Below are 23,435 nucleotides of genomic sequence, written 5' to 3'. Positions count from 1 at the left end.
CATATTTCCAAAGCACCATCAGATGTAACAGCTTGGTTCCACACAATCATCTGTGGGATTTTGTTTCATTTCACATGAAACTGTGATAGCATATTGGGGGGGAAAAAAAAAATTGTAAAAGCCTGATCTAATGTACAAGTGAAAAGCAAATATTTACTGAAGAAACACCTGAACATTATATGTAATAATTATATGCAACACTGCTTTCTATTGGCCGCCCCATGGATTATTGTTTCCACTTCCTATTTATTGCATTTCCATTTTATCTGGATCTGATGTAGGAGATTGAAAATATAGCAAAAGAATATTTTCTCACCCTCCCCAGTTTAATTCTTCCACAGCTTCCATACTGATCCTTTCTAGATGACTACATAAGATGTATTATTTCATTTCTGGAAAAAATTATAGTAACAAGAACTTATGGGAGAAGGAATAAAATAAATAGGAAAAAAAAAAAAAAAAATGAAATTCCTTTCTTGTTGTGAGGAAATTTAAATGTTAGTATTGAAATATAATCTGCAACATCTTCAAATATTTGGTGCCAACTTTATGCAAACTAGGAATGCAGAAGAGAATCTGCATAACAAGACAGCAATACAACAATACAGTAAAACTTCAGAAATAAAAGATAAACATGAGGGAATGGGCTTTAGATCTAGTTCTAACTTCAAGCTGGATTTAACATGGTTCATCTCAAATTGCTCAGCTCATTCTGTCAACATTCAAGAAATGCCTGTTTCACTGACATTTCCTGTTGCTGTGATCTAACCACAATAGAAATCAAATAGCAGGTGTTAGGAGTAACAGCGACCTTAAAAGCATACTGCTTAGATACACTGTTACTTATTAAGCTTTCATACATCTTCAATAAACTGTAAGAATAAGGCCTTCAAGAGCTTTAATGTTCTGAGATTAGAATGAGCAAATTGCACTTCATGAAATCAGCATAACAGTTTTCATAAATTACCATCCAAATCAGCTCTACTTGGGTGTGGAACTCAGATGGAGATGCTTTTCAACTGAGTAAACAAAGTACATTTTCTGGAGAGCTTGAGAGAGGACACTAACAAAAAGTAGAATTCCTGGTCTAAAAATATAATGACTATTGCTTTTTATTGTATTTCTTTTAAAAGCCTTAATGTCTAAAACCAGCAAAGCATTTCTGTCAGTAATTTCTGGCTAGTTTTACTTCTTGGACAAAGAAGAAATTGGTGATGGATACCTCAATACCTCAGTGGTATCCTCATTTATATATTTTTCCTTTTCTCAGTAATAACGAGTTAACTTTGTGTAAGAGCTCCACCAGGACTCTGTCTTACTGGTTTTCTACTTCAGCAAACTCAGATGACTCTCTTTGATTCTAGGAAATAATTTTGCCAGAGAATTGCATCTCTTAATTCCATTAAGACTGCAAGCTGAACAACATGCGGATCATAGAATCACCAACAATGTCCCTTAAATACAACATCTATATGTTTACTGAACACCCCCAGCAATGATGACTTAACCATCTCCCTGAGCCGTGCCTGACCGCTCTTTTGGAGAAGAAATTCTTCCTAATATCCATTCCTTTCCAATATGAACTTCCCCTGGAAGCGACTTGAGGCCATTCACTCTAGTCTTATCACTAAATGACCCCTTTCAGAAATGCAAGAAATTTTGTACTACAGAAAAATGCAAAAGGAGAGACTGCCTAAAATCAAAGAACACTGAACTAGGCAAGAGGCAAAATAATTGGGATTCAATGCCAGCAGTAAGAAGTCAGAGCTTAGAAGCACAAACAGCATGACTTTCATGTTCTCTCCCCAGAGGCTGTGGCTGGAACATCAAATTCTGACCATGAACTGCTAGAATATGAACAAGACGTGTGCTGAACTGTGGGATAGCATGCCAGCACATCCCAGGGGCTGCTGTGCAGTCAGCTGCCCTTTTAGCTGTTCTGCGTTTCAACCTTCATTGCTACACAGTCCTACTTTTTAAAAACAGAAATTAAATTATTCCATTTACCATTTTTTAAATGTAGCAGAAGACTTTCTGCTTAGAGATAAAAACAGAAAAAAAAAAAAAAAAAAAATCAGTGGGGAATATTGTTACCTCAACATAAAGAAATGCCAGAGCAGAGCAGAATTCAGGGTTCTGATGTGCACTTAAATCTTAGTGTAATCACTGGCAGTATCTGGCAGTGCTGGCAGCATCTGGAGGGCAGAAAAGGCAGCAAGTGCGATCACATGGTCATGATATTGGCTTTGGTTGTGAGAATGAAAATATGGTTAATGGGCAGGACACAAGATCAAAGGGGAGTTATGTGGTAGAGTTCTCCTTACACAAGCCCAAGCCCCAGTCCTTGATCTCCAATGAGGTGAGGGGAATGTGCACTTGCCTGTCTAGATGTGACGCCTTTCTGTCTGCATAGGAGTCATTTGCTTTCAAATACATGAGGAAACATTGACTGTTGGAAAGGTTTATTACAGACATTCATTCTTGCCTGGTGAGTCAATTTCTAAGTGGCCAGCAGACCAGCAAGAAGGCATTTGGGTGTCACTAAAATGGGTTTTAAGTTAGAGAACTTGTAGTGACAGCTATTCTCTGTGATATCTGCAGTAGTGATATTTCACTGAACAGGAAATAAACAATATGCTTTGTAAATGGATGTATTTATCCCACATCTAAGATGATGGAATCAGATGAGCAAAAGAGGGATGGGACTTCCCTATGACCTGCTAGAGGGAAGAGATGCCATTCAGAGGGTCCTGGACAGGCTTGAGAGGTGGGCTCATGCCAACCTCATGAAGTTCAGCAAGGCCAAATAAAAGGTACTTCACCTGGGTCCGGGCAATTCCAAGCACAAATACAGTCTGGGTGGAGAATAGCTTGAGAGCAGCAGCCCCAATGAGAAGGATTTGTGGATGTCACTTGATGAAAGAGTCAACATGAGCCAGTGAAGTGTGCTTGAGGCCAGAAGGCCAACTAAATGCTGGGTTGCATCAAGAGAAACATGACCAGCAGGTCAAGGGAGGTGATTCTGCCCCTCTACTCTGCTCTCATCAGACCCCACCTGTAATACCACATCCAGTTATGGAGTCCCAACACAAGAAGGATATTGAGCTATTGGAGTGGATCTAGAGGACAGTCGTGTAAACGCCGGAGGGGCTGGAGGACCTCCCTGTGGGGACAGGCTGAGAGAGTAGGGTATCTTCAGACCAGAGAAGACTTCAGGGTGACCTTACAGCAGCCTTCCAGTACCTGAAGGGGGCTTACGGAAAAGCTAGGAAAGTACTTTTTATAAGGAAATGTAGTAATAGGATGAGGGGAAATAGCTTTAAACTGGCAGAGGGTAGATTTAGACTAGAGATTACAGTGAATTTTTATTTTTTTTTTTCCTGTGAGGTTGGTAAGACACTGTAGCACATTGACCAGAGAGGTTGTGGTTGCCACCACCCTAAAAGTTAAGACTGGGCTGGATGTAGCTTTGAGTATCCTGGTCCAGGAAGAGGTATCCTTGCCTATAGCAGGAAGGTAAGAACTAAATAATCTTAAAGGTCTCTTCCAACCAAAACCACAACTTCTATGACTTACCTCTCTCAAACACCTGTTATTTCTTTCAATCCATTATGTATGAAAGCTTCCCTCCTGACCAAAAAAAAGTGTTCAGCTAACATTTGTGGATGAGTTTTCTCTCATGAAGAGAAGGACTCTGAAGAACTCCTTAGAGGCTTACACTATTCTAGCTTTATCCTGGGGACTCATTTGAGTAAATAATTATAGCTGAAGTATGTCATTTTACTTAGCATAAAGGAAGAAAAACAAAGAAACAAGATAGAGCTGCATGCACGTCTCACAAGAATGCTCATACACAACTGAAAGATTCATTAAGTTGATAAACATAGAAAGTATAACTTCAATAGTGCATAGATAGTCTAGAGACCCACAGTTAAAGTATCTAATGACACTTCCCTGGAAACATTTTTATACTGTGGCCAGAAGTAAACCTAGAAGTTCTGCTATACTTTTTCTCTGGGTTCCAATGAGGCAGATAAGATTTTTATTTATTTATTTATTTATTTAAAGATTCACGGAGGAACTCTGTGCACTTGTCTACATTACATACTACACTAATCACAGAGGAGTATTCATCTGATAGAAAGCCATACATCACCATTCTCTACTCAGTAATGACTAATGATGAGCACCTGCTGCAGATTAATGCAAACCCACACAGCAAAGCAGGGCTCCTTGCCTTTGGGCTCGTATGCTGACTGCCAAAATTCTGCTCCTCCAGGCAGAGCTGGCCACTGCTACTCACTGTTCAGTTTTCTGGCCGTTCCAATACATGTAAACCATTAGCTGGATGGTGAGTTTTGGAGAGACAGTCCATGGCTAATTTTATGTATTCCTGGAGGGTTTTTTTATTTGTTTGTTGGGTTTTTTTGTTTGTTTGTTTGTTTTTTTTTTACATACAGATTTATGTATGGTTTAGGATCCCAATTATTAATCTGCTCACCCGAGTATTTGCTGAGGTAATGTGACATTGGCTAAGATGGATGTGAAAAAAAAAATGCTGCATCAATTAACAGAAGACAGACAAGAACAGAACAAGAACAGAAGACAAGTGTTTTTCTATAAGAAAAACACAGTCTGAGTTGATACAGCACATCTTTGAAGCACTGAACAAAGTCAATAACTTCATTAAGAAGGACAAGTAAGGTAGTAAAGATCAGTATTTCACCATTTCCCTTGGCTTCTCCTACTCAACAGAGCTGTCTGTTGCCTAGAGTCAGAACTGAAGTAAATAGTAGAGCAGAGATTAGAAACCTGGTTTTCCAGTTCTTAGAACATATTTACTTAATATATTCTGGAAGTATGCTTTACTCTGTCCACAAGACCTGAAGGTCTAAGGAATCAGTAAATCCAGAGAAAAGGTGTCAAAGTAAAGGTTCAAAGTGGTATGAATTAAGCTGCTTTTTTCACTGATTTAGATGCATCATTTTCCTGTAAAGTGAAATCTGTTTCTGAAAATCTTATGCAGAGTACTACCAAGAAAAACTCAGTCTTTGTATCATGTTTCTAAGAGTAAATGTCTTTAGAAATTTAAGAACAGGAATAATAAAAGTTTGATTTTTAATGAAATGGAAGTCTTCTCCGTATGTGATCTTTCTAAATGTAAAGTGATTTGAACTTCCAAACATCTGCCTGAAAACACTATGTTCTGCCCTATTTATTCTGTCTCTAACAGCTGCTAACCTATTAAACTAGCTGCTAAGCTATTACATTAAGAACGTTTTCTTTGTTAAAGGATGACACATGGGAGGTTTTAAATTATTCCTCGAAACAACTTTCACTAAAGTAAATAGAATGGGCTGCAATCATATTTAGCATTGATCACCAATTCTGAAGATACTAAATGAAGCAAGTAACTTTGCATTATCTTAGTGAATGTATATAATAACAGAAAAAAAATGTTACTGCATCAATTCTACTTATTTCATAGACAGTACTATTTTGAAAGCCACATAGCACATACTTGGAGTCAGTAATCCAGGAATATTTATTCATTAACATTTCTATTCTGGTGGTAGTTCAGTGAATGCTGCTTCTTACTCATTTAGTAGCCTAACAGCTGTCACAAAATATTGACTTTTTTTTTTTTCCCTCTACATGCCAAATGATTTTTTTCTGCCCTCCAAAACTATCATTAATGTTATTCCTATAGGAAATTACTTACAGCTTCAGAATATTTGAAATTTTAGAGCTTTTAATCCAACCTTCACAATCCGATGTTCTAGTGATTTACATATTTCAAACATGATTTATAAAGCAAATATATGCTATTCTTATCTGCAGGGAGAACGTGTTGTAATTCATTTTTATGCCTTTTTTTTTTTTTTCCCTGACAAACTAAGCCTTGATTACTCAGTATAAATTCTAATTATTAGGGAAAGATGACAGATTCAGGATGGAGAACAGAAGGAAGAGGCCAAAAGCAAAAGGCTATTTCCAGGATAAAGAAGCCATCAAAATGCTAATAAGCCCTATTCCAAAAGGGTAATATTATTTCTTTGTTCAGCTTTATTTATAAACACACAGATCTGCAGCAATGGTTGCAGACTAAAAAGCTCTGTGTCCAAAATGCACGTTGTTCCAGAACCTACAGAGAATAAAAACCCTGCTCAGTTATAAAGTCTTCAGAGCAAGCACTGGAATGAAAAATGACAAAACTCTCCAGAAATCTGAAGTTTGATACGAAAGGCCTTCCTTGTACAGAGATTATTCTGAATCAACTAGACAGAAGATAACTGAAAATTTGTTCTCATCTTGGTCTGGTGAGAATCTTCTGAAGGTAAGCAATAACTCAGCACCAGCCTTTATATTCTCCTAGAAGGAAAGAAAACCATCTGACTTATCTGATTACCTGATGAACAGGCTAGGTCATATTTTGAGAGAAGAAAGTGAAAATTCTATGCAAGTTCTTGACATACCATCACAGCATCTCAAAAATTACAAGGGAAGCGGGAGAAAAGAAATTGACTGAATGGGAGATGGGGGGGGGGGGGGGGGGGGGGAAGAGAGCAGTAGAAAACCAATAAAAGATTCTATAGAGTACAGAAAAATTGAAAGAGTATTTCTAACTTTTTTTTTTGGGGGGGGGGGGAGAGGGGCAGGGAGAAAGGGAAGCCTACATAGGCACATATTTTTAAAAGAATGACTAATGAGAAATGTTTCTTGCACATTTGTGTGCTAGGAAGCTTGGATAGGTGTTCTTAATAAGACAAGAAAAATTCAATATCCCCTTTGTGAAACATGTTCTTTTTCCCTTCGAATGCTAAGGACTTTTAAAATTTTTTTTTTATCATTTATTTTGGGATAGTTAACTGGAACATACAACCAAAATATTGAGAATAGGCTTAGGCATGCAGGTTTACATATGCATTACACCAATCTTAGGTAAACAGCTTAAAGAATCTTTAAGTCTCCTCAAAAGAGACAGAGACGCTTAGTTGAAGTAAACTAAACACGCAGTAGACATCACATGCTGTAAAGACTAATTAACACAACAAAATATACAAGCAGATTATTGTTATAGTCAGAAAGAATAGCACAGTGGAAAGGCAATACAGAAGTGGAATAGCAAAAAAGACAAACAAAAAAGGAATGCTCACCTGTCTCCAAGGATCCAAGCTCACAAGGAAAAACCCCACAAGGGAAGGACCTCTGATCAGAGATCCTCCCCTAGTGAGGGTCAGTCCTTTAATGGGGTCTAAGAGAGGTGCAGCTAAGCTCCACCCCTTCTGGTCTGGTCACACATGTGAATTGCCTTCACCTGTGCTCCCAGGACTGACTGGATCTTTTTCCCAGGTGATCAATCAGTGGTTCAGGCCATGACTCAACAGTTCCCATACAACTATAAACAAACAACCTGTTTATAACAGTGCTAGTTTGTGTTTGAATAAGTGTCTGAGGGGGAAGAATGAGAGATTTAACTGCTTAAAGCAGCAGTCTGGGAGTGCTTCAAGAAGCTGATGTTAGCCATGGAAAAAAAAGGAAAAAAAACAAAAAGGCAAAGGAAACAATGAACAACAGAATTTTGACCTTACAAAAAAATGCAAGGCTTATCAATACTTCTATCTCTTCCTTTAATTAAAGTCACTAGATCACATCATGTCTTAGGTAAGCATAAGCACATACATCTCTTTTAATTGTCTTTATGTTCACCTGGTATTTCCTTTAAGAGACATTAAAGCTAAATGGGTGAGTTTGATATGTGGTCCTCTATAGGTAAACAATATTACAGCACAGAACAGGAAACCAGATGAAAATCCTGAAGACACGACAGAAAGAACTGCTAACTGTGTGTATGACAACTGTTGAGTCACAGCCTGAACCACTGATTGAACACGTGGGCAAAAGACCCAGTCAGCCCTGGGAGCACAGGTGAAGGTAATTCAATTGTGTGACCAGAAGGGGTGGAATCTGGCTGCACCTCTCTTAGACCTCATTTAAGGCTGACTGCCAGTGGGGAATGATCTCTGGTTGGAGATCCCTTTTTTGTGGAGTCTTTCCTATAAGACTAGATCCTTGGAGGTAGCTGAATACTTTTTCTTTATAACACCATCCCATTTATGCTAGTCTCTTTGTTACTGCACACCTGTATTGTCCTTTCACCATGTTAATCTTTCTGACTGTAACACAGAGCTGCTGCACCTGCCTCTAGGTCCACATCAGGCCTGGTCTCATCTGCATCCACATGTCATGTCCTGATGCTGGCATGTCACAACACAGAAGAAATACCAGAAGTCTTTTGCATTCATTTTGCACCCCTGTATCCACATCAATCTCAGCCTTAGCCAAAATGAGGAATGCAGATGGGGATTCTGTAGAATTTTATGTAACTCTCACTGTTAGATTGCAGCTACACTGTTTGGCTTGCACTGCACAAGTAGTTCCTATGTTAGGACAAAAGGGGAAAACTGAAGTTCTGTCTCCAGGTGCTAATGTGTTATTATCAGAACCATTAGCAATATGGTTATTTCTAATGTGGCATGGTTTGTGTTTGTATGCTGCATGAAGTTCATTGAATCCATACATATACATCAGATTGTCTCAGAATAGTGTTTTGGGAAGACAGATGTTTATTTCACTCTAACATTCACATTTGTGAGGCTATATTGCCTATTACATTTTCTTCACAGTTATTAACTTCAGCCAGTGACAGTAGTAGATACAGAATTTGAACTGAAGTTCTATATTTCAGCAGCCTTCACTTGAAATAGACACAATTAAACTTTCTAGAATATTCTTGGTTGACATAAAAAAAATTAAGAAATTGTCCCCACTAAGCTCCAAATCAGATCACCTTTGAGCACTTCCAAATCAAATTCTGATTCAAAAAATAGAGTTAAAATTTCCAAATATCTATCTATACTATCCATCCTAATATCTACTTTATTCAGATTTAAAAATCACACACAAACAGAAATGTCATTTTTGAACAGTGGAAGTACTTTTTTGTTCCACAAATTTACAGAGGGATTGTTTTCTGCATATTCCTCTCTGTGCTTTTACTGGTGATGCAGTTATTGCACAATGAAAGTTATCCTGAAGCGTTTGATTGCTGCTGCAGATCACATACTGGTGAATGGCAAATCAGTAGCTCACTTGCATGCAACGGTGATTTTTCTTGTTTTTAATACAGAACACTCATTTAAATTAAAAATCTGTTGTTTTTTTTTCTAAACGTTAAATTAAAATCAAAAGCATGCCAAAAATACTTCCAATTTCTCTTAATGTTCCTGCTTGTTACTATAGTATTATCAGTGACACCAATTTATAGTCCTATTTCCACCAGTAACAGACTCAGAAAACCAAAGAATTTAATTTTCATTTCACCAGCCTTGTATTATATAGTATTGAGATTTTCCTTCAGCTTTATCTATAAGTGTGGGTATATTACTTCAGTGTATTGCTCTGCTATGAAGTGCTGACATACAAAGAGCATCACTTGCATGCTTTGCTGGTCCAGAAGTGTGGCAAATCCCAGGTCTTAATAAATTAAGACATATCAGGATGTCCTCCTGCCCATTTTCAGCAAACAACGCGCCTACCTTTAGTGGCCTTAAGCAAGCATGGGAAGACATTTCTGCCTCTTGCGAGGCATTCTGAAAGCTGCATTTGGCAGTTGAAAAATAAGTCCCTGGCCTTAGGTGTCTGTGAATCTCTTTGACATGCTGGGATACATTTCTGGTCCTGTCTCATCTCCAACCCTTCTTATTTTAACCTACAATGTAACAATGTTACATAGAGTTCTAAAGCCAAAGCAACAAAAAAATACTACATGAAATATCAGTCTAGTTCAAGCCTATGTTTCCTTGAGGGGTTGTTCCCATCAACCTAATTTAATCTTGCCATTAACATTTCCACAAGACAGTTTTTCTTTACATCCCTTCTGCTGGAAGGTATCTGCAGAGGTAGCATTTTTATACTTTCTTTAACCTCTTTTCTTCCTCTTCTAAAAAAAAAAAAAAAAAAAAAAAAAAAAAAAAAACCCAAAAACAAACAAACAAACAAAAAAAAAAAACAAAAAAAAACCCACAACAACAACCAAGAAACTGCTTATTAAAAAACAAAAAACAAAACAAAAAAAAACCTATTTTGTATCGCTTTTGCTACAGATGTAAAGAGATTACTTTTTAGTGCTATAGATTTTGGTAATCTGCTAAAGTATGTATGTTCAGCTATTGCACTTTTACAATTGCAGCTTTGTAACTTCAATATTAGTAACTTTCATAATTACTTAAAAATCTAATCTAGGCAGAGAAAATGAAAATTCAACATTCAATACTCAAAATGAATACAAAATGACCATATTTATTTCAGAGAACATGACTGCACTCAAACAACCAGCCACAGGAACATCATTTCTTCAAAACATTTAAAACAGTGTTGTTTTTCCTATTTTCATCACATGCTGTGTACCTTCCTCCTGTAGTTTGCTTCTCAGTTATACGAGGAACAATGTCTATATGCAGGGGCTGTCACACACACAGCTGCTTCTCCTAGCTTAGGAAAATTTCTTACTTTGGCTTGCAATGAAATCAGCAGCACCAACTCAAACCACCTTACATTCTCTAAAGAGTAAGAGCAATGAAACTGACTGCTCTCAAGTATCTTACTTTTGTGCTTTGAGATGTGAAATACATGCTTTTCTTCAAACCACAAATGTTGAGATTCTGGATGACTCTTTAACTTGAAAACTGTTCAGGCCAGAGAGTAGTAATTCAGGATCCTTGAAAAAAAGAGCAGATAAGGCTGACCACAAATATCTCTAGAGTGTAACAGTTCCTCTAACACCTTCATTTTATACACACTATAAAGAACAGACTTTCCCTCCTTATATGCAGAAGTCCTTCCGTGCTGTTATCCAAAGATATTTCTATAAATATCATTTCAGTCAGTTTAATGACATTCAGTTGATCTTTCTTAATAGTAAGCAGAGTAAGTTTTCTTACCCTTTCCCACACCTTCCTAATACCAGTAGCAGATTTAGCACGTCTGTGAGAATGATTCTGGGGAGAAGGCAGTGAACCAATAATAAATAGAAAAAGTTGGGAGAGCCATGTAAGAGTTCCTATTCTCTTTGCTTGTTTGTTTTACATTAAAATTGACTGACGATTTGGGTAGACACAAACTGTTGAACAAGGTCAATCAAGGGTCATATCTCAGAAGTGATGATAGGGAAGATTTTGAAGTTTCTTCAACTTGATTGGCCACTGAAAGAGTAGGAATATGAAACCGCAGTTTCTTTTATCTCTGTAAAAATAAATAGAAACTGCACCTCAGACAAAAGACATGGATAGAACTGAATGTGATTTATATTCATAGGTTTTTATTGTGTCCCTGTAGATGTGTCAGTCACTCACTGATCCCTGTAAATTAAGTTTCAAAGAGCAGTTAGGCATGCAAATAAGATCTCTGAGAGGAGTTAGTAGCACAGCTTACAGATGGCACTAGGTGAAGCAAGAAAAAAGAAAAAGTCACTTTTCAACTGCAGTATTTTCCATCTCTACATATGAAGATAATGTAGATTGTTGTGACTGAGAGCAGCATAAAATGGAGAAAAAACTCAATAAGCAACAACTAAAACCATGAAAGGAATAATACTCTGAATAGTTGTCATTTTGAGGTTTCCATGCAGCTGGATGATGTTTTCTTGCTTTTTTTGGGGGAATGTATTCAAGTTGTACTGTGTGCACTACAAAATTAACCTGAATGATCATATTAAAAGAACAAACTAAAATGCATTTATTGCTTTCTAAAGGTAAGCATTACAAATATACTGGAGCAGAATTGCTCTTCTGCATATCACAAAATTCAGCTACCTTAAATTAGGCAGCTGGAGCTGGTTTGAACACATTACTGCTACTGTTAGCACCTGTATGCACTAAGAATCTCTGATTCATCCAGACTGTATATAACAATGTTTTGTTAAATAACCCTGGTCAAGAAGACTGGTAATATCTCAGAAGTGATGATGGGACAGAGAAAGTGTTATGTCTAATCTGTGATGAACAATTCCCTGTCATCCTCACTCTGACTTTGTTGTTTTCAGGCTATTATTTTTAGGTAGGCCCAGACTACCACGAGGTTAACAAAAGAACTCACAAACAAACTTCTGGATGAGGCACAGCAACACCCAGCATGCATTGTAAAAGCAAGAGCTTCACACAGCAATTACTCTAACAGACCTCATTACACAGCAAGTTGTTCTCTAAGGGTCCTTCATAATGCAGAATATTTGTACGCAGCATTCTTGATCAGAATGTGAAGGAACAGTGTAGAAATGTAGAATGAGATGTGTTGTACTCTGGTGCCTTGTGTCTGTCTCATAAAAAAATAGAAAGAATGAAACATGAAGAAGAGAACCACAATAATGGTTCAATAATTGGGTTCAATAATTGTACTGAAGCTTCCAATTAAATAATATGCAATTGGGTCTACAATATGGTCTCTTCAGCAGATTAGTGTTAGTTAGCAATGCCTAAAGGAAAGATTATACTGAATGACCATGTACAGTGTTTCTAAATGCTACCTGAACTCAGCAATGAGAACACTTGTCAAGCAAGAAAAGAAGGCCAAACAGCAGATGTAAGACTTTCTTTTAAGCATCTCACTTGTAATCAGTATTCATTAGTTAAAAAAAAAAAAAAAAATCATTAATGCTTTGGTACACACAGAACTTTGTAACTTTTTCCATTCTTGAACCATTCCAAGAACTTCACTAATAAAATGGTAGGATAAACGCACCTTGAACTAGAAGTTGATTTAGTGCAGTGCTTTCTGTTCCTATTGTAAGGTCACAATTGGGTTTTATTAGAGACTAAGAATAAAGCTACTGGCATACTGTCGTTGTTCTGTTCCTATTTAAACTTTTCAAGAAAAAATAAAAATTAGCATTTAAAATGCTGAGAAGAGTAAATTAGTAGGCACTAGAGATATTCACCCATCAGGACTCCAGACAGGTCAAGCCCTTCAGCTGTACTAGTTTACTCTAGATTACACTGGTAAGTGCATTACTGATGTATCATGCAGTCGGGATTTTTTCAGACAAGTTTATTGATGTCAGCAGCTGACTGGTGTGCAGTAAAATTGGATTCTAAGGATGGAGCACTGAATCATTAGCAGCAGAATATTGGATCAATCCTAAAATCATTCCAGAAGAAATCTCCGTGCAACACATCAGTACAACCCCATAGAAAGAGACGATTACACACCATTGCTGAATCTTCCCCTGACTTAAGGAGCTTTGAATTTGCTTTTTCTTTTAAGAATGTGCTGATTTAAGTCAGGCTTGAAGTTTCTACTGCATCCTTATGTTATTCCACTGATTTAAAATACAGGAATAACACTAAATAGCATTCTCTTATTTTCTATACTAGAAGTCTTTTGCTCTATAATAGAAAGGTGAAGCTATAGTTTATAGCTATTTGTAGCAGTAAATAAAAACCTCTTACCAGTCTTCCCAAAACAGGAGTCTGGAGGATTAAGATCAATCAGACCATTGGTCTCAGTAACAGCACCACCCCGAGCTGTTCAAGGTCTACAAAGTAGACAAAAGAGGAGAAGACAACAAAGCTGACTTTTCCTAATTCTCAAGAGAATGAATAAATTGAAAGAGAGCTTTTGCTAGAGAAATGCGAGTCAGTAGTTGGGTGACTCTCAGCACAAAAATAACTGTCAGTCTCTTAGGTAGAAGTGTGCACAGTGTGCATCTAGCTACTGACATGTATTGCACTCCTGGACGTAAAGTCATGGAAACAGTTATCCTCCTAGGAAGTTTAACATTGATTATTTCACTTAGTGAAATGTAACTGTGATTTCCTGCCTGCTGTTCAGTCAGTATAATACTCTTAGTCTTAATGTTGGATTTTTAAAATAACTTTTCAACAGAAATATTATATGTAACTGAAGTGCATGCAGCAGAAGGAAGACAAGTTTTATACAATGCATTCTGCATGCATTAATCACTTCTCGAAAAATGTATTGTTAACTCCTTAATTTAGAAGTTAAGCAAGACAAGTGGAAAGGAAGACTTCTTAGAGGATGTAGTACATATTCTTTTTGGTAAACGTCAGTGGTCTGAACGTTTCACATTTTTGTCCAATCCTCTGATTCTCCAGTATCTATAGATACTTTAAGTTTTCAGATTTTGATGATGATTGTTTTATTTCTACTGATATACCAGACATAATTTGTTTATTTCTAAACATCAAACATTTCAGTGCATTTTCTGTTAGTAACGAATTTAAAAAAATAAAAAGGCAAAGTCTTCCACTAGGAATCACAATTGTCTAAGCTTCAGATCAGGATGCGATGAAGAGGCACTCTTTCATACATTGTTGTAAAAATAAAATAGTTGTCCCACTTTTCCAGTACTCTACCATGGCCATCTTCATATTCACTGCTAGTGAACTGAAAAGGCCTTGAAATGGGTTCTACTTGTCCTTGACTGTGCAGATGAGTTATTTGTTCTTATCTAAACATCACCCATTGCTTTCCCTAGCTTTACAGCTATATTGAATCATCTCCTATTCCATGCTTTCATCAACATTAAAGAAATTTACTTACAAACTTACTTGTAGCAATGCTTGGATTTGCAAAGGTTACAAAGACAACTGTGCCATCTATTTGGTACTCCTAAAAAAAAAAAAAAAATTATGGCAGGGAGGGATGCTAAGGATCTTTTTTTTTTTTTTTTTTTTTTTTTTGCTTTGACATACCTTTATTAACTTCACCAATTTGAAAGGAAGAAAAAAAACATCAGGCCTTTTCACCAAAAGGTCAGGAGCAGTATTTTTCTCTTATCCTTTATAACAGATCTGCAACTTTGTTCTTTAACCATACCTCTCTAAAAGAAATGTTGCAACAATCAAGATAAGTTCTCAAAAAAAGAAAAGAAATGAATGGGTATAGTCAGAAGAGAATCATTTAATCACTTCATTCCCGAGGTAAAAGTTACCTCCCTGCGGGACATCCTTTCACCTATTTTTTCCACTTCATATAGAACTTTTTAAACATGAAACTCTAGGTTGAAATCCTGTATGTCCTACTTTTCTTTCCCATAGTTTTGGAGTAGTTTCTGTCTCTATCCTATACAGTTTTTCCTAGTTGGGTAATGGGCCTGGTCAGAAAATTACCCCAAATGGTTAATGAACACTGGAGGTATAGCATGTGTTTAATATTCTCAACATGCAGCTAGCAGAGAAATAAGAAAAGAAAACCATTTTTCTTCTCTTATGCAGAAGGAAGAAAAAAACTTTTATCACTGAGACTGAAAGACTGAAATCTGTTTTGTCTAGAGAAGGGAGAATAGAGAGGAAACATCACAGTGGTCTTCAAAAACAATAAAGGATTCTGCCAAGACAAAAGGAATCCTTGATACCATGACCTTTGTGTAATGAGCAAAAGAAAATATATTAAATTACACAAAGTGAAAATTTGGGTTAGAAACCAGACCAGACTTTTCAACAGCAAGGATAACTGAGCACTGAAGGAGACTATGAAATATTCATCAGAGAAGGTTTTAAACAAAGGACTAGATAATAATCAGCCTGGAGTGGTAGGGCTACATATGATGCACAGTGATAGACTAAATGGTCTCTTAGAGTCTCTTCCACTTTTTAATGACTTTGTGATTCTATATGCCCCGGATAATTTCCTGGAAGGGAAACAAAAAACCCAAATAATGTAATCTATAACCTATTTAAAAAAACATATACTGCATTTTTTATTTTTTTTTTACTCCTGATCAATGGCACAAGTGGGAAACCCCAGTATGTGCTTTGTACTTGGAGGTAAATATTGTAGAATTACAAGTACCTTTCCTCCTGTCACTCACCTGCATTTTTTTATGTGAAAACTTCTCTATGTTTTCCAGAATATCTTTTGTCTCCACATGGTCCAGTTCTGTCCTTGGTATGGAACACAAGGTAAGCAATAGCAACAGAGTGATCAACAATGTAGCTGTTTTATTAATGAGTATGTGAATGATTTACATTCTCATTATGCATTTGCTCTTATTACTGCTTAGTCTTAGTGACATCAGAAGATAAAGGACAGCACTTTTCTATGACAAAATAAGAAAAGAATTTCCTTGAAACAGAAAAGATCTTGATTTCATGTTGGGTTGCTGCTTTCTAAAGGAATCCTTATATTACAAGTTACATAATTAGCACTAGGAGCAAAAAACAGCGGGCTAAAAAAGCACTCTCAAAGAGAGCTCTATAGCTTCTGTACATTGAATTTGCAGAAAGAGTTCAGAGAGAAATAAATAAATAGGCAGAAATATATTTAGAGAGAACACAAACTAGTAGTTTGTGTTATTACAGTCACAGCTCTTGAGAACTGCAGAGCACAGCTCTAATATCTTATTTTTTTCCTCCTTGGCCAGAGTTGCTTGCAAACCAAAAAGTCGGCATTCAGAAACCAAGTCTCCTGCATGTTCTCTTTGCTGAACACACATCTGTTTGTGCTCTTGCATCACTGATGGACACTTGACTGGCATTCACATAGACAGGAAAACACAAATGGCCACTTCAGATTTGGCACAAAGAGATTATTTGTGATAAAGGTGGTATTGTTTTACCCAACTGTAGAAAGCTGGATATCACTGAGAGACAGTCTCAGAACACGTGTTACTGAGAGGCAGATGTATTTAGGCACAGTTGCTCAAGTTCTGGTTAAAATCTTAAGTTGCTTTGTGCAGACCATTTATGAACTTGCCACGAGGAAACCTGTATGTAGTTTCACAGAGGTTCTCAGGTCTGTGAAAACAAAGTTGTTTGGTTTTTTTAAATACTACTTTTCTTTTAAACTTCAGAAACACTATCTTAGAACAATATGAGCACCACTATGTCAGCCAACATGTGTGCCATAGTAATATCTTGGTGACTGGCAACCTGTTGAAAATGACAACCTGACAGATGGCAGGACAAACCCTTCCACTGTAGTTCTTTATGGCATCACAAGTTCCACATCTGACACCAGAAAATGTTCAACTCATATACAAAAAAACCCACATGCTCTATGAAGCTTTCAGTCTCCAAAAGGTATGACAAAGGTCTCAGCTATTTGAAAAAAAATGATGCACCCTTCAAGTATTTAACAAAACTTCTCCAATATGATATACTTTACACGGTATATTTCTATCTTAAGAACTAGACAGAAACAAAGTCAAAGGATGTTAAGAAAGAAAACATATTTCAAGGAGAAATTATCAAAAAAATTCTTTCTGTACAACTGCCTGGAAACAGCAGCTTATTAGTATGTAAGACTACAAGAGATAAAGGTTTCTCACAGAAAGGCCACCTTTACTTTCTTTCTTCATATTTTCTTTTTTATTTTCAGTCCACACTACTTTCCTGCAGAATTGACTAGCATCATCTTCTCAGCTGTCTGACACTTTGTCAGGAATGCTTCCCATCTGTAGATAAGTTTGCAAGCCAGCAAATTCCATTTTTCATTAGAGCAAAGAACAACTTTCCTGCAACAAAGCAAAGGTCTATCTAGCCCAGCATGTTGTCTTCACAGTCATAGAATGGCCTGGGTTCAAAAGGATCTTCTAGTTTCAATCCCCCTGCTATGTGCAGTCACCAACCACTAGATCAGACTGCCCAGAGCCACATCCAGTCTGGCCTTGAACGCCTCCAGGGTCAGGGTATCCACAATCTCTCTGGGCAAACTGTTCCAGCACATCACCGTCCTGAGTGAAAATCTTCCTCTTTTTATCTAACCAAATCTCCCACCTTAGTTTAAAACCTTCCCTCCTTACCCTATTGCTATCAACCCACATAAGCAGTTGTTCCCCCTCTGATTTATATTCTCCCTTAAAGTACTGGAAGGCCATAATGAGGTCTCCTGAAATCCTTCTCCATAGGGCTACTCTCAAGGAAATCTTTCCCCAGTCTGTGTAAATATCTGGGATTGCCTCAAGTCTTTCACTTGGCCCTGCTGAACCTCATTAAGTTCACATGGGTCCACCTCTCCAGCCTGTCCAGGTCCCTTTGGATGGCTTCCCTTCCCCCCGTTGTATCAGCTGCACTGCTCAGCTAAGTGCCACCTGCCAACTTTCTGAGGGGACACCCAATTCCATCATCTGTCACTGATAAACATGCTGAAGAGAACCCAGTAGGGCAGGTACTGCATATGAGAAAGCGGAAGAACAGCAGGATATTTTTTTACTATTTCCACAACAGAAAAAACAGTACTTTGTACTTGCATTAAAGAGACTCATTTGGATACTTCCTCCATCACACGGTTCAGTTGCTTTTGGAAACCTATACACAGACTACAAGACAAAGCACAGCTCGTAAGCCCTTGTCATCTCACTGAATAGGTCCCTTATGGAGAATATCCCTCATTTAACTCCATCTCCCCTTTCCTGAGATTCTCTGTGCTAGGTCTTGAAGTTTTCCAGACTTTCCCTGTTCCCTCTATACCTGTATGCATAACAAGTTTCATACAGTTTTTGAGCATATATAAATCCACTAAAAAGCATTACTTGGCTACAGGATGGCTGAAGAGGACAAAGGCTATAGAGTATGAACAGCCAGAATTTCCAAAAAGCAGTTTATGAAGAAAAAAGTTGGATTGGAGAACAAAATCCTTTGTGAAAGGACTAATTCCTATGTACAGAAATAGAACAGGGGGATTTGACTACCTCAGCAGCCCATGAGAGACATCTTAACTTGAGCTACTAGGAAGGCGGCTTTCAAAGGGAATTTAGCATTGTGTGCCATCTGTTTTGGAATTGGAAACAGCTGAAAAGATGAAAATAACTGTCCCTTATTCTTCATTAGAACAGTTGACACATCTTCAAAACTACAAGAAAAGGCCTTCATTTAGCATAAGAGGTTGTCTGTATGTAAGAAGTTATATGATTCTTAGTATTCTCTTACCATAGGTCAGTGAATCAGTTAAGAGATGACTCTTTCCATCCGTTTCTATCTTCTAAAGTCACTTGTTTATGGATTCACACCTTGCCTAAATTGAAATCAGCAGGAACTTCTACTCCTAGACATATTCTGGCTGTGTTAGTTGCCAACAGCAATTACAGAAACTCATGGGGAACATTGGCTGCAAGTTACTGAAACAGATGTCAGTTGTAGCAACACAGGCATGAGACTGAATATCTGAACACAAGGAGCCCTACACGCCATACGTAGTTACAACAGCTGAAGCCACAAACTAGACCAACAGCTAAAAATCACACTTTGTAACCATCATTCATATTCAGAACACTCCCTACTTTTATTTGCCTTGTGGAATTGTATGTCTCAGTACGAAAATGAATTTTTATTTCCTCTGCTGGAAACCTTACCAGAAGTAGGTAAAACAGAGAGGTAGATGTGACAATAGGCAATTAGACATACAGGCTCACTCCTGCCACAGGAGGGCAGTCATTTTAGCAACAGAGCTAATAAAATTTTGACATCAGTCATAAAAGCAGTTTTTTACTTTTTGGATCTATTATTTTAAAGCACATGGCAAGAAACATTTCTACAAGTTTTGTATTTTCCTCACTCACAAATATGTACCCTTTTAAATTCAAATATTGGAAAATAGGAAAACATTTTGAAAACTGCTGAATACATTAACCCACAAAGACAAGACTATCTTATTTTAAGATCTGATAGGAACGTACCCCATTTTGCTTCTATTCACAGTTCTACTGCCACAAGCCCAGTCTTCAGGCCTTCTAAGGTAAAAGCACTGACGTGAGAACAGGATCAACATAAAGTATTTTAACACTGTTCTGTATGCAGTAGAAGTCAGGCCTTCTACCTAAAACTCTTCAGATACTTTACAAGTCTGCAGGTCATCCAAACCCTCTGAGTATCTCCTCTGATCCCCTGATGTGCCCCTCAGAGAAAGCTGTGGGAGGTAACACACAGCCTGCTTTCTATATTATCAAAAACATCCTGAAAGAGTGCTAGAGCAACCTGAAGATACTACTCTGGGTATTATCAGACAAGCTGCCAAACATAGGCAAACCTGAAACTTCTGAAGAGTTCAGCATAAAGCATAAGTTCTCCACTAACAAGAAAATCATTGATATCACTGACAAACATAGCATAAACAAAGTGGGCCACTGTCATACACATTGCCTAGCATGATGAAAATAACCTGATTTTAAGGAGGCTGAAATGACAATCAGCATCAGTATGGCAGCTCCAAAAAAACTGGGAGCTGTTTCATGTGGAGTTTGAGAAATTAATTGCTGAAAACTACCTTCAGCAGTTACCTAAGCAGTTCAAACTGACATCAGGAAAGTTCTATCCTTCCTAACAGAGGACCTCAAGCATGGTAAAGCCACATAAAAGCGAAAGAATGAAAGGAATGTGAAATAAAGATGAGCATACTCTTCAAGCATGACACAATGATAATGGAGAGATATACATATATATTCCATACAGCCTTAACCAAAGATTTGTGACATACCATAACTCCCTGTTTGTGCGAGTTGTTTGGATGTGACCAAATCATTTTCTTCTCACATCCACAGACAGATCGATCTTTTCTCCAGGGACTGAGTGCTCAGCAAACAGTAGCATTTGCCTGCATCACCTGCTTCTCCTAGCTAGCGACTGTGATTTGACTGCCTACATTGCTAGAAGATACAGATGTTGGAGTGATGGATTATTTCCACAAGCTATGCCTACTGTAGTCACTCCTGACATAGCTTCAAGCCTCTCTGATTGCCCACTAAAAATAATGTTTAAAGTAAAAAGATCGTGTAAACCATACATTTATTACCCTTCCCAAAACTCACTATCCTTAAGGTGAATTAAAACTTGTACTTTTTCATATTCTGTCTTCTGGGACAATGCTATCTGAACTGTTAATATGAATACATGCTATGGGCTTTGATATAAATTGGTTACATTCTATGTATTTTTAGATCTTCAAAAAATAATACATATTTGGAAAGCCTGGCTTTACAAGGACTTTGTTAAAGAAATAAAGGATGCAGTACCAGAGAGTCAGGGTCAATTCTGGCCTCAGGTATTTCCACTTATCTGCTTGCAGATCAGCATCCCTTTAGCTTGAGAGGTAGCAACAGAAACCAGATAAGTCAATCAAATAATATGCTAAAACTGTTCATTATAATAAAATACCCTCTGGAGGGTTTGTCACCCAAATATCCTCTCTTACCCCATAGGCTTGTTCAGCTTGGAAAAGAAGGCTGCAGGAAGAAATCACCACAGCCTTCTAATATTTAGATGTTGCTTATAACCATGAGGGAAATAAACTTTTTACATGGGTAGATATTGATATGACAAGGGTGAATATTATTAAACTAAATGAAGGGAAATTTATAGATTAGATGTCAGAGGAAGTTTCTTACTGAGTGATGAGGTGGTGAAACAGGTTGTCCACAGAGGATGCCCTGTCTCTAGAGGTGTTTAAGGCCAGGTTGGATGGGGCCCGGGCAATCTGATCTAGTACTCATCTAGCAGTTGGCAATCCTACCTGTGACAGGGGCTTAGAACTTGGTGATCCTTGAGGTCCCTTCCTACCCAAGGCATTCTATGATGTTTCATCACATGATCAGTAAAAAACAGACAGGCTACAGTATGTTTATGACATACAAATAAGTTTCTTCAGCACTTTCCTAACATTGCATACATAACAATTTATACCTCTCAAAATTCCAAATAATGCAAACCAACTCATGAGAGCAATCGTACCTTTTAGACATTACAATCTGATGGATGTTTTGACTGGCTTCAGGTTGGGAATAAGAAGAATAGAATCTACCCCAGGCACATGGCTGAATTTCCAAAGGAGACATCCTGATCCTCATACTAGAATAAGTAGCCCGGGGGGGAGGGAAGATTATGCATTTAAATAAAAAAGTTCACAGTCAGGGCTCAGCTATAGACTGCTGTTTTGTCTCTAGAATTGAAGAAGTAGGCATGTACACAACCACAGATGTATGTAAACATACAGTCAGCAGAAAACAGCTCAGCCTCAGGGGACAAACAGTCCCCAGTGTCTGGAGAAATTAAAAAAGAATTCTTCTGGGAGAAGAATTTGCTTAAGTTTCCTCTGTTTTCACAGTTTATCTTTAACATCCCCAGGTGGAATAAAAGCCCTTATCTTCTCTTTCAGGAAAATATTGACCTAGGTAGTTCAGAAACTGCAGGAAAATCGTTTTCTAAGGTACACTTGACAATGGGTTGTAAATCTAGGTGCTGCTGAGTGGATTCAGAAAGCTTCTGGTTAGGATTATGTTGCAGTAAATACCAAGTTAATTCAGATAAACGCCCACCAGTAGTTTGCTGCAAACTAGGTGCAAACATACATCCATGCTACTGCTTCAGTCTGACCTGACTGAATGATCAATGCCACAAAGGATAACATTAGAATTAAAAAAAATAAAAATAAAAATACTACACATTGGAAGAAATTAGCTAGATATGTCATATACGGATTTCATTTTTCCATTCGATAATATCTTGCTTTATAACTATTTAGGTTTTATAATATAGCGTTTTACAAATACCATTGAGTTTTTCTGTTATTTGTTTTTGAGTGGAGTAGGTGTCTGGTGATTACTGCTCTATACCAATTGCTTAAGGAAAAAAAAAAAAGTAGCACATAAAAACTTTTAAGAACAGCGGATGTTTAACATTGAGTATTTCAGGAACTAATTATCTATGGCTCTGAATGCAGAGTTAAAAAGGCCATTAAAAAAAAAAAAACAGCTGGGAAGGTCCCAGCGATTTGGAGAGCGGAGCAGCCTCGGCTGCTCCGTGTGACCATGGCGCCCCCTGCCGGAAGTGAAAAGCACAGCACCTCCAGCTCAGCAGCAGCCTTCTGACGATTACAGCATCTTCGGAAAAAAAATATTAAAAAACCACACAGAACTACCAAAAAAACTAGAAAAAAAAAAAAATCCAAGGATAACATTAGAAAGGATTATTAATGAGGACAAACTGTAATAAACCTGAACTACGTTTCTTTAAGCTGTTCTAAAATTTTAGTTAAAGAAAGTTAACAAAAAAGAAAGACAAATATAAATACATATAAAGGAAAAAAGGGGAGCATAACATTCTTGTCTCTACAAGCATTGATCAAAGACACTGAAGCATTATTTTCTAGCTTTCTTCTATTATATGCCAGAAAACACACATGGTGTTTTAAATTGTTATTTGTTTTCTATGCCAGCAGTATTAAGTGCTTCCACTAGCACTTGGGACTCACATGTCTCTTAATACTTATAAGTGACATTTCTGCAGAAATGTTCTCAAATCAACTGAGCTGACTCACACAGGACCACCTATGCATACCAGCTAGTAAAAAAAGTTCTCTAGCAAAAGTACTCTAGCCCATTTCACACATGCACAACTAGAAGAGAATGCAGAATTAACTATAGCCTT

General features: G+C 37.4%; 1 long non-coding RNA gene across 3 annotated transcripts; it reads right to left on the bottom strand.

The window, feature by feature from the left end:
* Window positions 1–9,404: 9,404 nt before the first annotated feature.
* On the bottom strand, window positions 9,405–14,902 carry LOC128080165 (uncharacterized). 3 transcript variants are annotated; one of them, XR_008206520.1, is made up of 4 exons: window positions 14,772–14,902; window positions 13,506–13,591; window positions 10,668–11,304; window positions 9,405–10,003 (listed from the first exon to the last, which is right to left on the bottom strand). It is a non-coding gene; the product is annotated as an uncharacterized LOC128080165 (long non-coding RNA). The 3 variants fall into 3 exon arrangements; XR_008206519.1 differs by lacking the exon at window positions 9,405–10,003 and having other exon boundaries at window positions 10,568–11,304; XR_008206521.1 differs by lacking the exons at window positions 9,405–10,003; window positions 14,772–14,902 and adding an exon at window positions 14,628–14,688 and having other exon boundaries at window positions 10,568–11,304.
* Window positions 14,903–23,435: the final 8,533 nt, after the last annotated feature.

The sequence above is a fragment of the Tympanuchus pallidicinctus genome, unplaced genomic scaffold, assembly GCF_026119805.1.
Source record: "Tympanuchus pallidicinctus isolate F22 unplaced genomic scaffold, pur_lepc_1.0 scaffold2, whole genome shotgun sequence".
In the NCBI taxonomy this organism is placed as follows: Eukaryota; Metazoa; Chordata; class Aves; order Galliformes; family Phasianidae; genus Tympanuchus; species Tympanuchus pallidicinctus.
The sequence above is the reverse complement of the archived record's forward strand: the minus strand, read 5'-3'. Positions and strand labels throughout refer to the sequence as shown.